Genomic DNA, 19,009 nt, shown 5'->3' on the forward strand with positions numbered 1-19,009 from the left:
TTTACAAATTGTCTGTTGAAATTTAAGTTGCCAACATTGGCATCAGGCCTCGCCTGCCAGGCCGCCCGGATTGGAGGGTAATTTATGAAGATTGCTTTACCTGGGGCCGCGCTGGTCTGTGCCTGCGAGTAATTCACACCAGGCTCATTTCGGATGCAGTCAAAGACCCCCGTATGTCACTATGACAATGTAATCACAGAGCCACATTAAAAAGTCATTATTGTTTAGAATCCAGCTTGGTTTGAAAAACACTTACTATAAAATTCAACAGCCTTTGTAAATTACCGAAAGGTTTACTCAAGAATACTAGGTGCCGTGATTTAGACGGGGAACTTACCACTTTATTGATTCTGTGGGGTTTTGCCGGTTCCCGCATTTATGGGGAATGATTAGTGAGTAATCAGAGTAATAAACCCCTCCGTGTTGGTTCGTAAATAATGATGAATTGGGTCTGTGTCCTCAGACTTCCCGTGCAACTTGCTCCCGCTCAGAGTCTGGGCTTCAACTTTGGGGCCGTTCTGCAGAGCCGTCTGGAAATCAGTCATCTGCCGGGCGAGGGAAGGTGAGGATTTGTTTCTCCGCCCGTCGTGCTTCGAGCCGCCCCGGGAAGGACTGGCCGCCGCGTCCTGGAGACATGCAGGTTGGCGGGACGGCGCCTCCGGCCGGCACCCGGCGCTCCGGGACGCCCGGCCCCAGACGCCGATTTCTGTCCGTACGAGCGCTCCGTCCCTGGCGCGCCGTCGGGCTCGGGAGTTCCGTCTTGGTTTGTCCTGAGAGCGGGAAGCAGATCGGCCGCCAAGCAAGGCGCTCACGTGGGGGTCCAGCTCAGCGAAGGCCCCAGAGCCGCACCATCAGAGCCCGGCCTCCTCCCTCCCTCCACCTCCACCGGCGGCCGGCGTGGGAAGAGACCCCGGCGGTCCTCAGCGCAGTCAGGGATCTGCTCTCTGCGATAGTGCTCGTCTGGAGCTGGTGCACTGCTTCTAGAAACCTCTACCTCTGCCCCTTCCTAGAAGCTCGCAATGCACGAAAACACGTCGGGGTCTCTGCGGAGGATGACAGCGAAGGATGTGGTTGCACGTGCCCAGTCGTGTCCCTGGCGGCTTAGACACGCCTTTGCCCACAGGCACCTGTGCTCTGCGGTGCCTCACGGTCGGTGCCCCTCCGGTGGGCACAGGGTCACGTGGCCTCCACCCTCTCCCTGCCACCCCTGGGCCGCCCTCTGGGCGAGACCCTCCCCGTGTCCCCGTTCCTGGCTCCCGGCCCGGCGCCCGACCACAGGAAGTGGATTAAACAGAAATTGAGTTACACTGAGCTGAAAGCAGATTGGAAAGGGACGGAAGTCACGTCGGAACCGAACTGAATTGGATCGAGTTGGAAGTGGATTGAAACTGGAGTCTGGGCCGGTGGTGAGGACAGGCAGGCAGGCCAGGGGGACACAGTCCTTCCTGCCCCTTGCCCTCGGGGACCCTGGGGTCAACACCATCAATGGGGGCTGAAAATTACAGACACCGTGTGCTGGCAGGTTTTCTTTAACAAGCCCTGATACGGCGCATGCGGGATGTTTCTGGATGAGCAGCAGCCTGGACTTTGGAGGCCACACTGCACACGCTCCGGGCCCCTGAGACGCAGTGTAACCAGCACAGTGGGACTTCAGGGGGGTGAGCACGTGCACGGTAAGAGCCGTCTGCCTCCAGCAAGTTCCCTCCAGCCCCGGCGTCCGGCCGGCCGGCCAGCACGCAGGGATGGGGAGCCTGGCCCGAGGGGAGGTCTGGAAGCCACACCCAATGTCGGGAGGAGGCACCAGTGTCCTGTGTCCTGAGACGGGTCACGGCAGTCCCCAGACCGTCGACAGCACCACAGGCTTTGTTGGGCCCGATGTGGAAAACCAGTCCCGGTGATCTTAGGCGCCTGCTGGGACCCCAGGGAAGAAGTCGCTGCAGGCAGGAGGGGACCGGGAGCCGCCTGGCCAGGGAGTGACAGGCCTCTGGGGGCGGATCCGGGGGACTGGGCCCAGCTCTGTGACACCGGCCCGGAACCAGCACCCGCCGCAGCCCTGAGCTCTCGGGCCGCCTGGATCCACGGGCAGCCAGCGACGCCAGCAGGTGCGCAAACAGCAGACGGTGACCCCGTCTTTACCAGGGCAGTGAAAACGTGCAGCGTCACCGCACATCCTGTCCCCACGGAGCGGCTGTGCCTTTAACTTCCTGCCGTGACAAGTGGGGAAACTAACGCATTGTCCACCCCGAGGCCTGACTGCTCCCCCGGCCCGCCCGGTGCTCCCCCGGCCCGCCCGGTGCGCTGCAGCCAAGCTCGCCCCGCGGGCGTCCGAGACCCGGCCCCCCCCGCCGCTGGCTTTCGGCGTGGAAGGAGCAGCGGTGCCTGCCGGGAGGCCTTCCCACCCCGTCCCCGGGTTCGGGACCGTATCCTCAAGGAGCTTGTTCACGACATCTGCTCAGATGTGCGTTCGTCGCCTGCGGCCGCTGAGGCACACTTGCCTCTCTGTCCTGACGCGCACTCGCACCCACGGGAAGGTGCAAACACCCCGTCCACGGAGCGTGTGAATAGGCCACCCCGCGTGTGACGGGGACCCTACAGGAGGGACTGAGCTGGGCCTCTTGGGGGATCATCTGGCACTGTCTGGTCGGCACAGTCGAACCACACGAGCCCTTAGAGTGGACAGCCTTTCCCGGCTGGTGTCAGATTCGGCACAGGAAGGGGCGGCAGAGCCTGCGTGTCAGGACTCCACCGGCCCTTGTTGGCTGTGAGGACAGAGCAAGGCAGCCATGGGCCGAGGGCTGTGGGAAGCTTCTGGAAGCTGAGAGACGTCTTCACCTGGCTGCCAGCAAGGCCAAAAATGCCTGGAACTGAGTTGAATTCTGCCAGCAGCTGCCAAGCCTGGAAGTGTACTGGCTCCTAGACCTTCCAGAACGGATGCCACGGGCAGACGCCTTCCTGCCCTCCAGGGAGACTCCGGACTGGCTCCCAGTCTACACGCCTGCGGGCCTGGGGCACCTCTGCTTCCCTGACCCCGCTCGGACACACCCCTGCGGGGAGAATTTTCTGCTCTGTTCATCGTCCCCCCTCCTCCCCACCTTCCCTCCCTCCCTTCCTCCTGGAGGGGAGGTGCTGAGGCCCCACAGACCCCTTCCTCCCTCCGCCTTGCAGCCTCCTTCCCGAAACAGGCTGAGCTTTCTGCCCTCTTCCTCCTCCGCCCCTCCACCCCGCCCTCCTGCCTGTGAACCACAGGGTCGCCCTGCCAACCCCGTGAGGCTGAGATCGGCTGTCTGCCCGCAGGCACCGAGATCACCGGGCCCCGTCTCAGCTGGGAGGACCCAGCCTCCGACCCCACACCTTGGCCGCCTCGCCATCCCCAGGCCACGGGGCGCCCTTTCCCCCGCACGCCTCGGCTGCTGCCCCCAGTGTTCATGCTCGTGCCTCTCCGCCAGCCCCTGAACGCGGGCCGTGCTGGACCCCGGGCCCAGATGGGGCGCAGCCACTCCTAGGTGCCCTGGGACGCCGCACACACCAGCCTGCCATGGCCCCTCGGCAGCCCAGCCCCGGACTTGCCGTCTGCTTGTTGGCCGCCCCCTGGCCAGGGGCGGGAGGGACCCCTCCCAGTCCCCGGGGCCTGGCTCTCGCAAGGGTTCAATTATTATTTGCTGACTGAATGAGCGTCCTTGAGGCTGTAGCCAGCCGCCAGGTCCACACGCGTCCCTGTGATGGTCCCTTTCTCTGTCACCTCCGCCCGGCGGGTGGCTCACGTCCGAGCTGCCACAAGGCCTTTTGTCTTCTCCCCTTTCTCCTTAGCTTTTTTTCCCTTCGGGATCTGTGTTCTTTGTCCCCTGAACGTTCTTTATGGGGTAGCCGGCACGTTCAGAACAAATCACGCAGGATGCTGCGTGCCCGCGCCCAGACTAGCAGGTGTCAGCCTCCGTCACATCCCCTCCTTCCCTCTCTCCTCCGTATCGTTTCGGCAGGGACTTCACAGTTTCACACAAACCCATCGACCTCCGCGGGCCCGCGCCGCCGCCCCCCTGCTGGCCCAGGTCTGTGCGCGCTTGCCGGCCCTGTTTTAACTGCTGTGTGAGCGGGCCTCACAGAGAGCCTGTCCCCACCTGGTCCCCGCCACGGCTCCCACTTCTCCTGCAAAACGCGACAGTGTTTCCAGAGTCCGGGAGGGAGGGGATCCCGGGGTGGAGGGGCCCTCCGGGTCCAGCTTCACCAGCAGACAGGCTGCTTTTCAAACGGTGGGGCCAGAATCCCCCCCCCTCGGGTTCCCTGAGAGCTTACCTGCTCTGGGTCAGCACTGCTACCGCTCCCTCCTTAGTCTCTGTTAACGCGAGGATTATAAAATCGTTGCTTAGACTTGCATTTTCCTGATTCCTAGGGAAAGGGTGCCTTTTTCATGGCCTGTTTTTTGGTTGGTCCTTTCTTTGCATTGTCTTGTTGATTACCATAAGCTCTTTATATATGCTGGACAGTGATCATTTATATGTTATGTTTATAGAAAATACTTCCTCTTGATCTGTGGCTTGTTGTTGAACTTTTCCCTTTGTTTATGCTGTCTTCTGTTGTACAGAAGCTACTAATTATGATAGCCAAACGTATCAGACTTCAGTTTTATGGTTTACAATTTCATGTCTCGCTTAAGAAGAGACTGTACTCTTGTTCTGTACTCTCGATGCCATAAAGCCATTTCTCCTAAATGCTGCAAAGTCCTACCTGTCGCACGTAAGACTCTCAAATCTATCATAGCTCCACACGGACGCTCGCTTTTGGACGGAAGGAGTCTCTCTCCTTTCTGCTCTGGCTTCAGCCCTGTCTGGACTACTCTTGGTCCTTCAATATCCATGGGAAGCAGCCATCCGCTCGATCAGGTGCCCCAAAGGACACTGTTAGGATTTTAAATGAAACTGTATTTAGTTTATAGGTGTTTTTACAGGGAAAATGAACACTTAAAACCGAGTCTTCCTGCTCATGGTCTATGTCTGCAATAGTTAAACCTTCATCTGTATCCTCCAATAAAATTTTAATATTTTCCCGTTTGAGATGCCGCACAGCTTTATTTACTGCTAAGTACTTAGAGTTCTATCGCTACCGTGAGAGGTATGGGTTTTTTCTATTGCATTTTCCAATTAGCGTCGGCCATCGGGTAGCGGTGCTGTGGGTTTTTATATTGGGCAATTGCTCTATGTGGAAGGTTATGTTGTCTCCATAAACGAGTCTGTGTCTCCTTTCCAGTTCTTACCCGTCTCTTTTGGCCAGATGGCCATTGCCGTGAGAGCAGTCATGCCCTTGGCCCGACTCCGCAGAGATCGCACCTGGGGTTTCCGGGGAAGCCAGAGGTCCGCTGTGGCTTGTAGGAGTTGCCCTTTAACAGCTAAGGTAACCCTTACATCTCTGCGTCCACTATGAAGGGAGATAGAGTCAAATTCAGTCTCATCCTCTGAGGGGACATAACTTCTCCCCTAAGATCTGCCAACGAGGTGATTTCCTGGAACAACACCTACTCGGTCGTAGTGATTCCCTCCTGCCTCACTCCCGGTGGGTGACCGGTCAGGATGGCCGTGCACACCCACCCCTCCTGCCCGCTGGCCGGCACCCCCAAAACCCTGTGACTCCGGTTGCCCTGCCTTGTCCCCTGCCCAGATGGCTCACCAAACAGACTCTAGGAGGAGTAATTATTGCCCAAGACCCTCCCATATGGAGATCATGCTACTCACTGTTCCAGGGAAGAAGAGGATTTATTTCTGTTCAGAGCAAAAGGTTGGTGGAAATCTGTTCTCCCGAGTAAGCAGCCCTGTTGCAGATGAGCTCAGAGTCCAGGCACCCAGGGGTCCTTCTGGCTTGTCCACCTGCGCTCCTGCCTCAGCCCAGCAGCTCAGGGCTCTCCCCCTGAGAGCAGCTGTTTCTGCTTTCTCTAGGACGCTGCATCCCCCTCCCCCTCCCCCTCCCTAAATGGGCTCAGGTTTCCCAGACAACAGTACAAGATGGGCGAGGGAAGCACAGCATCTGGGGCGGGGCGGGGTTGTGACCGGGCCTCCGGAGCCTCCCACATTCTGTCCCTTTTCTCTGCTCAGTGCCACTCACCCACCTCCCACGAGGAAGAGGTGTGGTCCAGGGCCGAGGAGGTGAGTCGAATTCCCACGTTACTGTGCGGTGCCCGGCTGTGCCAGGGGAGAGGTGGTCAGATGCACTCACGGGTCCGCAGTTCATTAAAGAGACTCGGGCGTGGCGGCATGAGGTTTGCGGCCAAGGCCACAGGAGGACGTCTGACCCACGTACCGGTCACAGGCTAAGGAGGAGTTGATAAAGGAAGAAAGGAAGGAGACAGCAAATGAATCAATTCTGTGAAAAAACAGGGCAATATTGTGATTGATGGTCATTCCCCGAGCCTGTGCCTGCCCCTCCGGGACACTGAGGCCCTGCCGTAGAGGCGTTCGGACCGTGTCGCAGGAGGTGGCTCCAAGCGTCCCTGCGCGTCTCATTACTCTGCTCCAGTGGTCCCTGACAGGTCACTGCTGCGCGACAGAAAAGCTATCCCTTCATGGCACTTTGTTACAGAATTTGTGATTCGCAAAACATTAACTGACTGCTGCCTAGAACATGTTGTCCTTGATGGAATCACAGGTGCCTCTTCCTTGTCAAAGCCCGCAATGGGTGGCCTTGGCCTCGGCCCCCGCGATCTTTTGATCTCAAGGACAGAGACTTCGGGGGTGTGAGAGAGTGCGGTGCGACTCCCCAGGTTAACGGTGGGAGGGGGATTCTGGAAGCAGGGCGTTGTCCCCTCCACTCCGTCTCGCTCACATCTGTCTACCCGCCTCCCCTGAAGTGGATGCTGGCTCCCGGTGGCACAGGACAACAGGAAGAGACTGGAAGACAAGAGGTGCTGTGCCCGTCTCGACACCGCTGCCCACGGGGTCCCCTCTCTGGCAGAGCTGCTGTTTGTGGGCAATCCAGCCGTCGCATCTGAGCTCCCAGGCCCAAGAAAGGAAATGGCCCAAGCGCGGGCAGGGGAGGGGCGACCCCGAGACAGAGAAGGCCAGCCAGAACCACGGGAACATTCGGGGCTGCCGGGCGACAGAGGACGAGTCGACTAAGACGGAGACAATGACGAGCATGAGGAGATCCGCGTGCAGTGACCTGTTTGCTGCTGGAGTCCAAAAGAGTGAATAATTTCTGTACAGAGACTGAAAGACGTTATGGGCACTGCTTAGACCCAAAGCAACGGCCTGGAAGCTGAAGCACAAAAAACATGAGCAAAGAGCAAAAACTAGGAGGCGGAAATCGTGGCAGATAAAGGACTTGGAGCCCAAACGTGGGGAAAATCAGAGATACGTTTATAGAACAGCTCTCGGCTGAAATCTGAACGTGCTTGATGTTTTCCTAACGATCGATCGACGAAGGGATCTGGGCCAAGAGCCACTTTCATTCCGTGATAAGAAGGGCACACGTGACCCCCTTGACTTCCCGCTGTGGTCCTGACCGCGACGATCCAGCTGACGCCATGCTGTCAGGCCCCTCCGAGGCTCCACTCGGAATTTTGACTCTTTTGCCCGCTTGTCCTCCTTTACCTCTTGGAGGAAAGTCCCCACGAGCAGCCCACTCGAGGGGCGGGGAGGGTGGAGTGCTTACGTAGTTCCCTGGAGTTCTTCTACCTGGGACGTTTGCCCCTTCCCCCCACTTACTTAGACCAGCACGGACTCAGGTGTTTTTATGCCTTGGGCTATAATCTTCGACTACTTTCTTTTTTTTTTTGTTTTGTTTTTCTAATTTTATTTTAGAGAGAGAGCAAGCAGGGTAGGGGCAGAAGGGGAGAGAGAGAATCTTAAGCAGGCTCCCCACTCAGCTCAGAGCCCAACACAGGACTCAATCCCATAACCCTGGGATCACGACCGGAGCCAAAATTAAGAGTCAGACACTCAACCGACTGAGCCACCCAGGCAGCCCTACTAGTTTATTTTAACGCTCAAATTGTTCCAGCTTTGGCCGTCAGGAGCCCTTTCAAGTTGGCTCCTGTGTCCCTTTGACATAATTCCATCCTTGCGGGGGGTTTAACTCCTTCTTTACTTTCTGGCACCACAAGATGTTCCAGGCTCCTCTTGTGTGATCGCTGAGCCGGCCCTGGAATCAGCTGTCCCGCCAAGAATCTCTGGTTCCTTTTGCTGGAGAATGGTCTTAGAAACCAAGCTCTAGCCGTCAGGTGTGCTTATGGTGACTGGGACATCACTGGAAATTCTGGAGTGGAAAAGTACAATAAGTAAAGTGAAAAATTCACCAGAGAGGTTAACAGCATAGTGCAGCTGGCAGAAAAAAGAATCCGCAAACTTAATGCGAGATCAGTAGAGAGTATGCCACGTGAAGAATAGAGAGGAATAAAATGAAGAGACTCGAGCAGAGCCTCATTGAAATGTGGAATACCACTAAGCACATGTTGTATGGGAGCACCAGATAGGACTAGGGAAAATACTAGAAAAAATAATGGCTGAAAGTTTCCCAAATCTGATGAAAAATACAAACTCCTCATCCAAGGAACTCAATATTCCAAGTAGGAGATGCACAGAGGGTGCCAAAGCACATGAAAACCAAAAAGGGAAGACAAAGGCAAAATCTTAAAAACTGCAGGAGAAAATCATCAACTCCTCACGTACAAAAGAACCCCGATGAAATTAACAGCTGGCTTAGAAACATTGGCGACCAGACAGCAATGGGATGAAGTAGTTCATGTTGAAAGGAAAAGTCTGCCAACCAAAAGTCTTATATCCAGCAATGCTATTTTTAAAATATGAGGGTGAAATAGAGGTTTTCCTAAATAAAAACCGAGATAATTAGTTGCTAGCAAATCTGCCTCACAAGAAATACTAAAAAAAGCTCTTCAGCCTGAAAGAAAGTGGCACAAGATAGTAATTCAAATCCATACAAATAAAAATGTCAGTAGAGGTAATTATGTAGGTAATTATGAAAGACTATAATTGCATATTTCTTCTTCTTTCCTGACTTACTTTAAAAGCAAATTCATGAAACAATATGTTGTACTTGGGGGCCTGTATCATGGATGGCTGTGTGATACGGTTGATAATAACAGAATGAGAGTGGTGGGGCAAAGCCACATTGTCAGAGGTGATGTGAGATGTGAATTTGAGTCCGCAGGAAGAAATGAAGACAATAAAAAAAAAGGGAAATAAGGTTAAACTAAGAAGCTCCACAAATATATACTTGCTCTCCATTCTCGTCTCAGCCTCTTTAGAAGACACGGTAAAATAAACTAATAATTTTAACGACGTATTGTTCAGTTTGTAACATATGTGGGTGCAAGATATATAATAATAGCACAGAAAGAGGGAGTGACCCGAGCAGAACAAGAGCAAAGTTTCTGTATTTTGCTGGAACTAAGTCAGCATAAGTCTGAACTAGATTCTGATAAGTTAAAAAAAATATACACCGTAAGCCCTAGAGAGACCACGAAAAATAACTCAAATAGGTAATTTTATTGTTACATAAATTGTTTTTTTAAATTAAAAAAAATTTTTTTTAACGTTTATTTATTTTTGAGACAGAGAGAGACAGAGCATGAACAGGGGAGGGGCAGAGAGAGAGGGAGACACAGAATCTGAAACAGGCTCCAGGCTCTGAGCGGTCAGCACAGAGCCTGACGCGGGGCTCGAACCCACGGACCGTGAGATCATGACCTGAGCCGAAGTCGGACGCTTAACTGACCAAGCCACCCAGGCGCCCTTATTGTTACATAAATTGTTAAAGAAATGCGTGATTCTTCATGTTGCACTAGAAAGCATCTACTTTAAATTTTTTTTAATGTTTTTATTTATTTTTGAGACAGAGAGAGACAGAGCATGAGCAGGGGAGGGGCAGAGACAGAGGGAGACACAGAATCCGAAGCAGGCTCCAGGCTCTGAGCTGTCAGCACAGAGCCTAACGCGGGGCTCTAACTCACGGACTGTGAGATCATGACCTGAGCTGAAGTCAGACGATTAACCGACTGAGCCACCCAGGCGCCCCAAAAGCATCTACTTTATACAAAGTACAGCAGTAACACAAGAATAGAGGAGTGAAAATGACATTAAGACATAGGAAACAAAGAGCAAAATGGCAGGTGTAAATCTAATTATATCAACAATAACTCTAAATGTGAATGGGTCAAACACTCCAATCAAAAGGCAGAGATTGTCCGATCGCCTGGGGGGATAAAAAAACCCATAATCCAACCATGTGGGTCTACAAGAAACACATTTTCGATTCCAAGATACAAACAGGTCGAAAGAAAGGATGAAACTAGATAAAAGTGCCAGAGTGACTGCACTATGATCCGACAAAAATCAACTTAAAAACACAAAAAATGTTACTAGGCACGAGGAGGACCATTTCACAGCAATAAAAGGGCCAATTCATGGGAGAAATATGAACATACTTCTTTTTAAACATATGTGCAACTAGCAACAGACTCTAAAAATACATAAAGTGAAGCTGACAGAATTGGAGGGAGAAAGAGTCAATGAAACTCTAATAACTGAAGAAGTCACTTTCAGTAATGGAAAGAACAAGCAGGCAGAATATCAATAAGGAAATAGAGGACTTGAACAACACTATAAAGTAACCAGACCTAAGAGACATGTGTAGAGGACCCTGCACAACAACAGAATACATCTTCTCAAGTATACATACAACATACTTTGGGATAGATCCTATGTTAGACTATAAGCCACACATAAATACATTTAAAAGGATTTAAATGATACAAAAGATTTTCTCCTACCACAATGAAGCTAGGAATCAATAATAAAAGGAAATTTGGAAATTCACAAATATGTGGAAATTAACCAATATACTCTTAAATATCCAGTGAGTCAAAGAAGAAACCTCAAGGGATATTAGAAAATACACTTAGATGAGTAAAAATGAAAACATAAGATATCAAAACTTATGAGGTGCAACTAAAGTAAATAAGGATGCTCAGAGGGGACTTTACAGCTGTAAACATCTATATTCAAAAATAAGATCTCAGGGCGCCTGGGTGGCTCTGTCAGTTGAGCATCTGACTCTTGATTTCAGCTCAGGCAGGCCATGATCCCAGGGTCACGGGATCGAGCCTGCATCGGGCTCTGCACTAAGTGTGGAGTCTGCTTGAGATTCTCACTCTCCCTCTACCCTTCTCCCCGACTCGTGCTCTCTCTAAAGTAAAAATAATAGTAATTTAAAAAATAAGATCTCAAATCAATAACCTACCCTTTTACCTTAAGAAACTTGAAAAGAAGAGTAAACTGAGCCCAAAGCAAGCAAAAGGAAGGAAATAATAAAGACTAGGGCAGAAACAAATGAAATAGAGACTACAAAACAATAGAGGAAGTCAACAAAACCAAAAGTTTTGTTCTATTGAACACAGTTTGGTTCTTTGAAAAAACCAAAGAGACAAATCTTTAGATATGCCGACCAAGAGGAAAGGAGACAAGACTCCAACTATTAAAATCAGGAACGAAAAGGGGGGCATCATTACTGGTCTTACAGAAATAAAAGGGATTATAAAGAAATACGATAAACAGCTGTGTTCCAACACACTAGATAACTCAGATGAAACAAGAAAAACCTAGGAAGAGAAAAACTACCCAAACTAATGCAAGATAAAGGAGAAACCTTAATAGACTCGTAATAAGAGATTGGATTAGAAATCAAAAACTTCTCACAAAGGAAAAGCCCAGGTTCAGTAGGTTCACTGGTGAATTCCACCAAATGGAATATGAATCCTTCACAAAGTCTTCCAAAAAACAGAAGAGGGGAGAACACTTCCAACTTATTTTATGAAACCAATATTGCCCTTCAACAAAAACCTCATAAAGACATCACAAGAAAATAATTTACAGACCAATATCCCCAGTGAATTCTCTTGTCAATACCAACGAGAAAATCCTCAACAAAATAATAGCAAACTGAATCCGGCAACATATAACAAGGATTACACACCACGACCAAGAGGGATTTATCCCGCGAACACAAGGTCAACTTACCGTACAAAAATCAATTAACATTACGAGAATCAAGGGCAAAAACCACACGATCATCTCAATAGATACAGAAAAAGTGACCAAATCCAACACTCGTTTGTGATAAAAACACTCAAAAAACTAGGAACAGAGGAACTTCCTCAACCTGATAAAAAGTATCCACAAACCCCTCAAGCTCACTTCACACTTAGCAGCAGAGGACTGAAAACCTTTCCTCCTCCGAACAGAAAGGAGACCAGGATCTGTGCCTGTTGCCTCTTCTACCAACATTGTACCGGAAGGTTCTACCTAGGACAACTGGGCAGAAAATGAAATAAAAGGCATTCGGATTATAAAAGAATCAAAACGATCTTTATTTGCAGACGACAGTATTACGTGTATCAAAAGTCACGAGGAATCCACAAAATACTACTATAGCTAACAAACCAGTTCGGTAGGTTTTCAGAATATAAGATTAATTACACAAAAATCAATTGTATATCTACACACTAGCAAAAAAAAAAATCCAAAAATAAAATTAACCGTTCCATTGACAATAGCATAAAAAATAAAATATTTAGGTACAAATTTAACAAAAGAAGTGTAAGATTAGCTCACTGAAAACTACATTGTTGAAAGAAATTGAAGACAAAACAAATAAAAATATATTCCACGTTCATGGATCCAAATAATTAATATTGGTAAGATGGTAATATTCCCCAAATTGATCTACAGATTCAACATAACTCCTATCAAAAATCCCACCTGGCTTCTTTACAGAAATCGACAGACTCAAAATCCTAAATTTGATATGCAAATGCAAGGGACCCAGACTATCAGAAGCAGAAGAGTTTCAGAGAAGAATAAGGTTGGAAGACTCCTACTTTATGATTTTAAAACAGGCAAAGGAATAAAAACAGCGTGGCCTTGGTGTGGGAGCAGCTGTGTGACCAAGGGAGTAGGACTGAGGATCCAGAAGCTCATCTTCACTTTCATAGTCAACAAGGTTTCAACAAATTTCAATCACTGTATTTCCAGCACAAGTAAGTAGAGTGGTCTTTTCAACAAATGGTGTTGGAACGGCCATCTGTCCACTTGCGAAAGAACCAAGCCAGACCCCTAACTCACACTCTGACAGAATGGAAACTCACAATGGGTCATAGACCAACACGTAAGAGATAAACTATAGATATAAAATTCTTAGAAGGAAACTAAAGGGTAAATGTTCATGACCTTGTGTCAGGCAGTGATTTCTAGGCTGTGACACCAAAAACACAAGTGACACAGGAAAAAGAAGCAAACTGCATTTGCCAACGTTTTAAACTTCTGGCCACAGATTATACCACCAAGAAAGTGGACGCACAGCCCACACACTTGGAGAACACGTTTGCAGATCATTGATCTGATAAGAGACTTGTATCCTTTTTACATAAAATCCTTACAACTCAATAATGAAATGCCAATGGCCCGATTTTAAAATAGGCGAAGGATTGAACAGACGTGTCTTCAGAGAAGACATACGAATGGCCGATAAGCATGAGAGGCGTTACTCACCATCATCACTCCCCAGGGAATGGCACGGCAAAGCCACGGCAGGAGCCACGCTCAGCAGCCGGCTAGAATAAAAAGACATAATAGCGAGTGCGGGTGAGGGTTGGAGAAACTGGAACTCTCATAATTTGCTAGCAGGACTATAACGTGATGCAGCTGTTTTGCAAGCCACTCTGGAAGTTTCTAGAAACGGCAGACAGATTTGCCATAGGATACAGTAGTTCTGCGTTTAAGTGTATACACCCGGGAGAAATGAAACTCACGTACGCGATCCTTACAAATGAGTGTTCCCGGCAGCATTGCTCACAAGAGCCACAAGTGGCAGCCGCTGACGACTGGATAAATGGCGCGCGTTATGTCCGTACGAAGGAATACTACCTGGCAATGAACAAGGAATGATGTGCCGATTAATGCTAGGAGGATGCGTGCGAGGATGAACCTTAAAAAGATTATTTTAAGCGAGAGAAGCCAGTAAGAACAGTTACATATTGTGGGATGCGATACCAAGAGTCAGACGCTCAACCAACTGAGTCAGCCAGGCGTCCCTGCAGATGCTGTATTTCGAAAAGGAGAATTAACGGGAAAATGTGAGAACCAGAGGATCTCACGTAATCACGTGAGATCAGATGTCCTCTCTTTTCAGACAATAAGCATCTAGAAATGGAGAGGGAAAACAGCCTCTTCTCCATAGCGGGGAAGCCAGGAGCAGCGCAGGGGCAAGGGCAGAAGGGAAGAGCTGCCACCCCTCTCCCGTCCCTGCGGTCCAGCCCTGGGGTGGCCGTGCCCATCTGGCACTCCCTCCACCGCCCTGCCCTCCCCGCGGTGTCTCCCCTCCCCCAGTCCCCAGCATTACACGCCCTCTGCCTGAAAGACCTGGAGTGGTTCCCCCCCCACCCGTGTGAGGAGAGTGTAGCATCTCATTTAAGGACGCAGAACAGACATTCCGCTGTCCGAAAAGAACTCTGGAGATAAACGGTGTCATTCTCTGGAGACTGATGTTCCAACGTAATACAGTTTTATTAGATCCCCAGCAGGCCTGAGGGCTTTGTTGCTGTCTTAGGTAAAAGTATTTTGAAGTTTATATGATAAGCGTCACGCGCTGAATGTTGGGTTCCCCCCTCCCCCATCCGCATGTTGAGGCCCTGACCCCTCCTGTAATGGTGTTTGGAGGTCAGGCCTTTCGGAGGGGATTTTAGACGAGGCCCCGTGATGGCGTCAGTGCCCTTGTAAGAAAGGCTCTCCCTGTCCGCCATCTGAGGACCCAGCGGAAGGTGGACGCCCGCCAGCCGGGAGCGGGGCTTCCTCACCAAAAGCCAGCCGTGCGGGCACCTGATCCCAGACTTTCAGCCCCCCGTCTAGGGGGCAATGGCAGCGCAAGCCAGCTGACTCAGGAGTAGACAAGGGCCCCAGTGGCACAGCCGGCCAGCACTGCTGTAGGAGAAGAGGCACCACTCCACGGCACCAGCCTCACGAGAGGCCAGACGGTAACGCGAGACCAGGGCCCTCGTTCCCGCACAAGAGGAAGCGCCTTGTCACGCGTGGGGCCGGGACAGCCAGCTGCACCCAGCAGCACATAAAAGGGAGGCCGCCCCGCATCTTAATCGAAAACAAATTCAAGATGTCTTAAAGACTCCGATGTAAAATAAAGTAAAATAAAAACGCCGCCAGGAAGTCTGGGAGGCCGCGTGCGGCACAGGCAGGAGCGAGGAGTCCTTACAACGCAGGAGGCACTTCAAAGAAATTCTAAATATGCCGGCCACTCATGCACTGTTGGTGGGAAAGGAATCCAGGGACACGGGCTCAAGGAACACCTGCGTGTGGCCTCAGCCCCCACGTCCCCGGCTGCACCCGGCCGCCCCGCTGCCCCACACGGGTCCGGCCCAGGGCCCCGAACCACATCTACTTGTGAGTCCTGGAGGCTGGGAGCCCGAGGTCCAGGCGTGGGCACGGCTGGGTCCTCCCGAGGCCCCTGTCCTGGGCGTGTGGACGGCACCTGCTCCCCCTGTCTTCACGAGGTCTGTGTCCAGATTTCTTCCTCTTATAAGGACACCAGTCGTGTTGGATTAGGATCCACCTTAATGCCCATATTTAACATAATCGCCCCTTGAAAGACTCCGTCTCCCAATACAGTTGGGGTCTGAGCTGTCCTGAGGGTCAGAGCGTCACCGTGCGAACGTGACGAGGGCTCAGCCCCTAGCACGGCCTTGGGCTTTGCTTCCGTAGAATCGCCAACCTCGTGTTTTAAGGGCTGTTTCCGCTCGTGGCCTGGCTCATAGAGGCGGGAAAAAGCACCTGAAAACAGAGAACTAGGAGACCCACAAGGCAAGTAGTCACACGAATAGGGTCAGGTCCACTGTGACGTGGAACAGCTTCCTTTGGGAAAGAGCCTGAGCTCCGCCGGGGGGCCCGGAGGAGGGGTTTGCTTCGTCCTCCCCGGGGTTGTTGAGATAGTCAGCAACACGTACCACTGTGCGGGTTTAACCTGGGCGCTGGGCGGGATCGGTGCTTTTATTCTGAGAACTCCTCGCCACAGTGAGGTCGGTTAACACACCCTTCGCCTCACGTAATTACCGTTTCGTTGTTGTCATGGTGGTGCTACGTCCACAGCAGCGTCGAACATACAACACAGTATTGTTAACGCCAAACACCGTGCTGTACGTGAGATCCCTGGACACTAACCATCTTAGAACCGGGGAAGTTTGTTTGTTTTTTTTTAAGTTTATTTATTTATTTTGAGAGAGACAGAGACAGCGCAAGTCGGGGTGGGGCAGAGAGAGAGAGAGAGAGAGAGAGAGAGAGGATCCCAAGCAGGCTCCACACCGTCCGTGCAGAGTCCAACTCGGGGCTTGAACTCACGAAACTGAGAGATCACCACCTGAGCTGAAACCGAGAGTCGGATGCTTCACTGACTGAGCCATCCAGGCGCCCCATAACGGGAAGTTGTATCCTTTGTAGCCACCTCTCCCCATTTCCCCCACCCCCCACTGCCTACTCTCTGCTTCTAGGAGTTCGGTTTTTTAAGATTCTACATAGAAGTGAGAACATACAATATTTGTCTTTTTCCATCTCACTTGTTTAACTTAACATAATGCCCTTGAGATCCATCCACGTTGCCTCAAATAGCAAGATTTCCTTTGTCGTGGCTGAATGATATTCCTGCATGAGTGTGTGTGTGTGTGTGTGTGTGTGTGTGTGTGTAATCTCACATCTTCTTTATCCATCGTTTTGTATGTTAATGTTTTGGCTCGTGAAGGTCAGATATCTCTTTGAGACAGTGACTTCATTTCCTATGGATGTGCACCCAGAAGGGAGACTGCGAGATCATAAGGCAGCTGTCCTGTTAATTGTTTGAAGACTCTTCATACTGTTTTCCACAGCAGCTGCAACAGTTTGCATCCCACCAATGAAGAGTGCCCGAGGGTCGCTACTTCTCCACAACCCGGCCAGCATTTATCCCTTTCTGGTAACAGCCATTCTAACACATATAAGGTGAGAAAGATCTCATTGTGGTTTTGGTTTGCATTTTCCTGATGATGAGTGAGGTTGAGCACCTTTTCATGGACTTACTGGCCATTCCAATGTCTTCTTTGAAAACAGGGAGGCTTTTGCCCATTTTAGTCGGATTGTTTTCACTTCGTCGTTGCCGTCGAGCTGTATATTTATGTCTTTGGGGCACCAAGCCCTTGTCAGAGACGGGGTGTGCGAACATCTTCTCTCATTCCGTAGGCTGCCTTTTCATTCTGTGTATCGTTTCCTCAGTTCGATGTGGTACCTCCCGTCCTTGGTGCCTCTGTTGTGGGTGCTCTTGCTGTCGCATCCAGAGAACATCAGGGAAGCTGGACAGGAGGTCCGGGTGACGGCCGGGACTAACCCGAGTTCATCGTGGGGGTCTCCTGGGCCACCAGGACCCCGTCTGCTGAGGGGCACACCCCTGCCCCCTGCTGGGGACCCCGTTCTCCCCGCAGCCCCCAGGCAGGTGGGCCGGACAGCGGGCGGCCTCCCCGTCCCTGGCAGGCTCGTCTGGCGGGGGGGGGGCGGGGGTTGGCCAAGTCAGGGCGGGGGCCGGCTGGGCTCCCAGCAAGGCTGCCCTTCCAAGCTGGGTGGGGCCTGGTCCCCGAGCAGTGTAACTCGGCTGCCCTCCCTGCCCCGTCTGCCGCCCTGTCCTTCTGGACACCCGGGTGTGGCTCCCTCCACTGGGGACGGATGTACGGGTCGTCTGCAGCTTACACAACACAAGTGGATCATCTCCCGCTTCCCGCGCTGGGGACCTCGTGTGGGTACACATCCTCTGCTCAGCTCGCAGGGCTGCGGTCCCTGTGTCAGGGCCGCGCTCCTTCCTGCAGCCCCGGAGGCTGTCAAGGTCGTGGTGGAGGCCAGAGGAGTCCGGTCTCCGCTTTTCTGTGGGCTGCGGGCTGAGGACCGCTGTGGGCTCCCGGAGGCGGCTACAGACTCTGCCACGTGGCTTCTGTGGGCAGCTCACAACAGCCCTGTTTGCTTCTTTCAGGCCGCAGGGGGTGTTTCTGGTTCCTCGCCTTCTACAAAGGCCCCCTGGGTAGGTCAGATGCCCCCAGGGGTGTGCACGCCAGGGCAGGACCTTGGGGTCCCTGAGAATCCTCAGTGGGGGGAAGACAGTCCAGAAGAGGGAAGAGACTGGGGACGAGGACGGCCCCCAAGAAAGAAACGGAGGCCGGGGATGCCCGTCCCTCTGAGCCTCGTGGCCTCGGAACCAGTCTCTGCCCCTCCCCTGCCCCTGGGGTCCCAGCCCAGGGGAGAGGTGGGGCTGCCAGAACGGCTTTCCTGAAATGCAGCACTGACCGGGCCACCCTCGGTGTCTTCCAGAAGACGGCCAGACCCCTGACCTCGGCAGACGGGCCCCGGGCCACTCCCAGGAGCCGGCATCCGCACGTGGCCACAGGTCTCGGCCGCCGGCGCTCTCCGGGCCGTGGGTGAGGCGGGGTGTTAGCAGGTTCTTCACTTGTACAGACTTGACCAGCATCCCGTTCCCTGCTCAGGGGGCACACTGGAGGCTTTGCACCCCCCCCCCCATGCACGGGAGACCGCGGTGTCCCCCGCCCGGCCCCCTCCCGCAGCCCTGTTGACCGGGAAATGTCCGGGAAGGCTCTCGCAGCCAGAGGTCGCCAGGCCGCCTGCTTCCCCCAGTCACAGCCTCAGCTCCGCGGGGGACACCCCGTGCCCACCCCCGGGTCCCCTAGACCGGCCGAGGCTGGCCCCGCCAGGACACTCTCAGGGGGCCTTCAGCCTCCGTTCAGGCCAGACCCCTCCCAGTGCGCGTCCAGCGTGCCAGCCTCCGGTGCCGGGGCCCTAACCGGCCTCAAAGCCAGCAGGCCTCTTCCACCGTGAGAGGGACGAGGCGAGGGGGCGCGTGAATCCAGCCCAGGCGGCTCCTCTCTGCTGCCTCGGGGGGAGGGCGGTGTGGTGCGGGTGCAGACAGGGGTTTTGTGTCA

This window comes from Panthera tigris, chromosome B3 (assembly GCF_018350195.1).
Source record: "Panthera tigris isolate Pti1 chromosome B3, P.tigris_Pti1_mat1.1, whole genome shotgun sequence".
Taxonomy (NCBI): domain Eukaryota; kingdom Metazoa; phylum Chordata; class Mammalia; order Carnivora; family Felidae; genus Panthera; species Panthera tigris.